Below are 6,843 nucleotides of genomic sequence, written 5' to 3'. Positions count from 1 at the left end.
ATAGAAAAATCCAGCACCACCTTTAACAAGGAAAATAAACCAGTCACAAGGAGAAAGAGAAGCTTTCTTTGGCATCAAATTTACCTGCAACACCAACCCTAGAATGTGACAAAGGAAGACTTATGCATGCAGAGGAGCAAAAACAGAGACTACCTTCAGAAAATAACTCCATAAGGAACTTCTTCAGCCAGCTAAAGAGAAATTAGCACAAGATGTGCCACCAAGAGGAAGCTAAACATCCTGAAGCCTGCAGAGAACAAAACCCACAAAGTATTCCCAGGGTCTGATGTGGGCTGTGGGTAAGGCACGCCTGTGCATCCGTCTTGCTTCTGTTCTGTTGTGGTTAGAGATGTGGGGTTCCTTAGCTGGAGCGTGAACAATTCTCATGCAATTGGGGGCACGTGTGCTGTTCAGAAGCCGAAGCATGAGAATCCCAATACCCTCATTAACACTTGTGCAAGGGCTCTGCGTGAGAGGAAGCCTCGCAACAGCTGCAGGTAGCATCTGGCTTGGGTCCTGAAGTGGGCCTTTTCCACTGTTTTCCCTAACGAAATCTAAATCTTGAGAAGAGCAACTCCACTTGAGTCGGAGGTGAGTCAGAGGTGTAGACTCTCTCAAGGGTCTCTCAGTATCAAGAGCTGCAGAGATCGTGAAATCACGTCCTGCTCGCTACCCTCCTGCCTCCTGTGAGCACAGAGTTGGTGGAGCAAAAGTCAGCCAGGGGCATTTTTGTGAAGGAATTTGCACTTGGAGGTGAGAAGCCATCAGGCAGCATTGTGTAAATAGGGACTGACCTTTGAAGACAATATTAGAGAGAAGCCAGGCTAGTGAGTACAAGGGCTAAGCATTCCCTGGCTCTGCATTGCCTTCCCGTGGTTTGCGCTGTCTTCCTTCTCTGGCTGCAGCAGCAAGCCCAGGCCATTGGAAAGGCTCTGAACACACTGATGAGGGGCTGCTCACCTGAAACTCTCTGCTGTCCCCTGGGACTGGTGACTGTCAGGCAGTTCTTAGCCAGAAGTCACTCTATCCCCATGGTTCTCAACCTTCCTAATGCTGTAACCCTTTAATACAGTTCCTGGTGTTGTGGTGACCCCTAACCATAAAATTATTTTCATTGCTACTTCATAACTGTAGTTTTGCTACTGTTATGAATCATAACATAAATATCTGTATTTTCCAATGGCCTTAGGTGACCCCTGTGACAGGATCATTCAACTCTCAGGTTGAGATCCACTGCTCTATCCTAATAACATGCTGGGAAATTGCATGTCTGTCAACCTTATCTTTTATATTTTCCATCTCAAGTGATGCTCTACAAAATCTCCTATTCTCATGCAAAAAATGCAAGGAGCTTATACGAATTACTTTTCATGAAGAGCAGCTTAGGAAAGGAAGACTGAACTGTCCCTGAGAGTTCAGTGTAATGGTGGAAATATAGCCAGCTGGTCACATGGCAGCGGCACTCGAAAGGAGAGGACAGACAGGAAGTGGGGCAGGGCTATCAAGCCTTAAGGCTGGCCCAGTGACCCACTTCCTTCAGTAAGTCTCCAGAGGTTCTGCAACCTTCCTAAACAGTGCCCCCTGATGGGGACCAAATGTTCAAACATGTGAACAGAACATTAAAGTCACAGCATGACCAGAAGTAGTCTAAATTACAGTATGAACTCTTTCCCTTTGTGCAGATGCTACTGAGAATTCAAACATTGGGGTTCTCTGTTTGCAAAACCCAAGTAAAAATACCCGAAATATCTTCCTTTTTTGTTTCATTTTCTGCCTATTTGGAGCCAGAGAGTTCTCACCCAGATACTCAGGTATAATTTGTGATTTTAGCTTCTATTACCTTTCATTAAAATGACTGAAACCTCTTCAGCATTAGCACCTTCTAAGTTCAATTCAACAAAGCTCAAATCACCCCTATGTTCCGGTCCAGTTTACTTTCCTTCTCTCTCTCTCTCTCTCTCTCTCTCTCTCTCTCTCTCTCTCTCTCTCTCTCTCTCTCTCTCTCTCTCTCTCCCTCCAGGGTCTCACCATTTGCTCTGGCTGTCATGGAACTCACTATGTGGACCAGGCTTGCCTTGAACTCACAGAGACCCAGCCGCCTTTGCCTTCTGAGTGTTGTGATATTAAAGGCATGTTTCACCACGCCAGGCCCCATTTAAAAAATTTTTGGATTATTTTAAATACAGCTTTATTCTGATTCTAAACAAAAGAAAAGGGGATGACAGTAACAAACAAGATCTCACCACTGAAGATTTCGCTGTGACTGTAGCAGCAACCTTATCTTTGAATTCAGGAAGGAAACAACTGCGTTCCAGACAGTTAAATACACAAGTCTAAACTAAACTAAGGTATGTTTAACTGCCACATTGACTCAGAAGCCCATTCATCTCCTTCAGCATCCCATAGGAGCACATGCTCTCCATAGCTGAATGAGGAGGCTCCCACACTGACACCACAGGACTGTCGCCTGTAAAGCTGGACTTCCGATGCAGGTGTCCATCTGCACTTGCTCACAGGTCATCATCTTCATCCTGCAGGACAGTCATTTGAGCAACCTCTCCATCATGTGCCTACTCTGCTGCCAAAGCTGGGTCCATGACCACCTCATGTGGGGTGGGGCAAGAGCAGGCATGGCAACAAACTGCAAGTTAGGATCTCCAATGAGCTCTCTGGCAAGCCAGAGGAAAGGCTTTTCATGTTGTCGTTACGTTCGGCAGAAATGCCACAGTGCTGAAGATTCTTCTTTCGGTGGAAGACAATAGATTTTGCCTTCATTTCCCTCTTTAATACCCACTTTGTTGCCACACAACAGGATGGGAGTGTTTTCACACACACATACCAAATCTCTATGCCAGTTAGCTATGTTCTCATAAGTAACTCTAACGTTATAGCAAACTTTATAACGTAACACTAGTGTTATGTGTTTTGGGTCTTTTGAGGGGTCTGCCACCCAGGCCCCAAATAAATCACACATGGAGGCTTATTCTTAATTATCAATGCCCGGCCTTAGCTTAGCTTGTTGCTAGTCAGCTTTCCTTAGCTTTAAATTATCCCAGCTGTCTTTTGCCTCTAGGCTTTTCCCATTCTCTTACTTCTGTAGATCTTACTCTTACTCCATGGCTTGCTGTGTAGCTGGGTGGCTGGGCCCCTGATGTCCTCCTCTTTCTCTGCTACTACTTTTTTCCTCCCAGATTTCTCTTTTTATATATTCTGTTTGCCTGGCAGCCCCACCTATCTTTTCTCTTGCCTTGCTATTGGCTGTTCACTTCTTTATTAGACCATCAGGTGTTTTAGACAGGCGCAGCAACATAGCTTCACAGAGTTAAACAAATGCAACATAAACAATAGTAACATACCTTAAAATAATATTCTATAACACACTAGGCTTGGATGTAGTAGCCATCGTGCAGGCCCCCAAGTTTCTCCTGGCCGACTGTGTCTCACACATTGAACTTGATAGGTCCTCTGTTGGTGTGGAACATGAGGGTGCACCTCCACACCCAGGGCGACTACATACTCCACACTCAAGTGGCGCTCCATGAATGTTGTCTTCCTGGTGCAGCCGTCACTCACCAGGATGAGCTTCAATGGGACCTGAGCCTCTCCCTGTGCCCCAGTTTTCATTTTTGGCTCTAGAAGATTGAAAGGATTCAGGGATGCCTATAAAGTTAGCAAGTAGATTAGCATCAGAAGGCTTGGCCACTAGCTTTAGATACACCTCAGAAGTCTGTTCCCTTATTCTATGTTTCTTTTCAGTTAGCCACTTAGTTCATGAAGATCCATAACTTTCCACATCATGTTTTCAGGATATTCCAAAAGATTTCAGAATATTCCTGGCCTTGAACACCAACCATACAATTATGAATGTGGTTGAAAAGAAATTCCGTACAAAACAGCAAATATGATCCAGAAAAGCATTGCAAGAACAACAGACCACGAGGAAGTAAGGCTTTGTCCCATGAAAGTGAGTGTGGTCTGGCCTTTGGAAATCTGTTAATGATTCCACTCTATTAATAGGTTAAAGGAGAAAACCCACGTGACTGCCTCTGTGGATGTTGAATGCACATTTTTACAAAACTAAGCATCGCTTCCCAGTCAAAACTTACTTAGTGAGTTCTGAAAGCTATAAAGCACAAAGGACATGAGACAGGAAGGGCAACCTTGAATTTAATGGTATAATTATAGAGGCCTCTCCAGTAAAGATAACACAAAATGGACACGGTCCCTGAGGTCGGCTAGGATGAGACTAGATTCCTCGTCTAAGCAGTAAGATAAGATAAAGTAAAAGATTCAAATATTTGAGGGAAAGAGGCAAACATCCTGGTTATCTGAGGATGATAGAATTGTTTGGACTGTGTAACAAGATTAACTATTAAGAGGTTTCTGTCTTTTTATTATTATTATTATTATTAAGGCTTTGGGCACAAGGAAATATGCAGAACAATAACCCTCTGGTATGTAAATCACCACTGGTTAGGTAATGGTATTGAACTTTTGTTACTCTAACAAGCTCCAGAGACAGTCAAGGATAACGAGAAGGGTTTTACTTTAGTTTCCAGTTTTATAGGCTTTGGCTCCGATTGGTTGGGTTCACTGCTTTGGGCCTGGGGTGAGGCAGTCCCTTGTGATGCCAGTACATGACAAACCCTTCACCTCACAGTCAGGACAGGAGAGAGAAGAGGAAGACTGTTTCTGAAGGTACACCAGCTCCCGACAGCACCGTGGTCTGCAGACCAATCCTTCAACACGGGCGTCTTTTTGGGATATTCTAGATGCAAACCACCGCAGCAGCCAACAGCTGGAATTCGGACAACAGCAAGCTCTTTAACACACCTGGGGATAATGGCAGACAGGAGCTGTCAAGGCCAGTGCTGTGGTTTCCCCCGACCAAAGCACAGTGTCGGAAGCCGTGCCTTAGGGAAGGATGCAGGGACTGGATTGCTTATCTGGAGAGCAGGTTGATACAAAGTTGTTCCAGCCTCCCAACTGGCTCTCCTGCTTCCTCATTTGCCTTGTGATCTCCCACCCAAGCATTCCTGCCACCGATGCAGCTGGCTGCCAGAATGCACCAGAAGGGCCACATGACAGGCCAAGCAATTGAAGTTGCCCAGTCTTGGGCTTTTACCCTCAAACTGTGACCTAAACAAACCTCTTCTTATAAATTATTCAGCCTTGGGTGTTTTGTTATAGCAGCATGAAGCAAACTAAGACAGCCAATGTAAGGAAAACCACATCTTTATTATGTAAGCAAAAGAAGAATAAGAACTAAATACATTGTATCTCTAAGGTAGGCTCAATATTGTAAAGGGGGTATTTCTCAAATTAGTTCATAAATGTAACTTTAGTAAATAAAACACTGAGATAGTTTTGGTGAAAGGATAATTTGTTCTAGAATTAATCTGGAAGAATAAATGGAAAGAAACAGTCAAAAACTGAGGAATAAAAACATAATGTAGGGACTGGAGAGATGGCTCAGTGCTTAAGATCCAGAGGTCCTGAGTTTAATTTTCACCATCCACCCGTGATGAGATATGGTGCCCTCATCTGGCCTGCAAGGACACATGCAGGCAGAACACTCTATACATAATAAATAAATAAACCTTTAAAACATGTAAGGACAGTTCATTATTAGCACAAACTATAAAGCTCCAGAGACCCCTCCCCTTCTCAAAGTGACCCTGGGGTAGGTAAAGCTATCTCAGAGAATGGAGTAGAGAATGCATAGGAACACAGCAGAAAGGAGCCTTTTACACCACCAGCAACAATAGGCAATGGAAATATTGTGACAATTAACGATCCACTTAGAAGAAAAAAAAAAGAATGGCAAAGAAATATTAGAGCATGTTGTTTTGTAATCCTGGGATAGAGGAGTTCTTTCTTAGTGTATAACAAAGCCTCAGGCTGACATATTTGACTAGGTACAAATTCTGAATGTCTGTGGAACAAAAGACAGCTACAGAGAGTTAAAAAATGAGCGACAGACCCAGAGGAAGTATCTGTGATGCCTGTAGCAGACAGCGATTCATACCTAGACTGCAAGGACTTGGTAGAAAATGGACCAAAGGTAATGAGTTTGTTAAGGAAATAGTTGCTGACATAATAGGCAGACCTCAGACCTCACTGGGAACCTTAGCTAGATGATCACCCAGTAGCTTTCCTCCAGGCACTGATACAGGAACCTGGATTTTGTGTCTTTGCTATGTGGCTCCCAAGACTGAAGTAGGATACACAGCAGCACCATATTGCCATGACAACAGTCTTCATCCTTGGCCCAGCTGGAATGCCTCTGATTTCCAAATAAATGTCGTGCCAAGGGCCCCACAATGATGAACAGCCACAGTGTGTGTAAAAATGTGGTCAAAACAGAGAAACTCTTCACCCTTCATCCTTTCAGTTATTGCAAGATATTGACTGAGTGGGTGTTGTGGGTGTCAGGGACAGGGTCTCTACTCTCATGGAGTGTGTCCAGAGCATGCTGGGAAAAAGCCCTAGATAACCCATGCATACATTCTTCAGTATACTTTATGATGGACTTGGGAGATAAAACACGAGCCTTTTGCTAGGTGATGCTTTTATTTTAGTAAGGAAGACAGAGGAGGAAGCAGAAGACCAAGCAGATCTCAGAGCAAGAGCATTCCACAGTGCTACAGGTTGGGAAACCTTAAGCAACCAGCCCAAACCACCTCTCTTGGGAGGTGATGTCTGAATTGTGGCATTAGAGAGGGGTGCCAGCCAGTCATGTGAGCATCGGAAGGAACAGCATGTGATGCAGGGGAATAGTAGGAGTAAAGACTCTCAAGTGGGAGTGAACTTAGCATTCTTGAGTTACACAGAGAAGGTTGG

The 6,843-nt window shown here is 44.2% G+C and overlaps 1 pseudogene; it reads right to left on the bottom strand.

Moving 5' to 3' along the window:
* Positions 1–2,510: 2,510 nt before the first annotated feature.
* Positions 2,511–2,995, bottom strand: LOC102916408 (GTP-binding nuclear protein Ran pseudogene; annotated as a pseudogene).
* Positions 2,996–6,843: the final 3,848 nt, after the last annotated feature.

This window comes from Peromyscus maniculatus, chromosome 1 (genome assembly GCF_049852395.1).
Source record: "Peromyscus maniculatus bairdii isolate BWxNUB_F1_BW_parent chromosome 1, HU_Pman_BW_mat_3.1, whole genome shotgun sequence".
NCBI classification, from domain to species: domain Eukaryota; kingdom Metazoa; phylum Chordata; class Mammalia; order Rodentia; family Cricetidae; genus Peromyscus; species Peromyscus maniculatus.
This window is presented reverse-complemented; position numbering and strand designations above follow the sequence as displayed.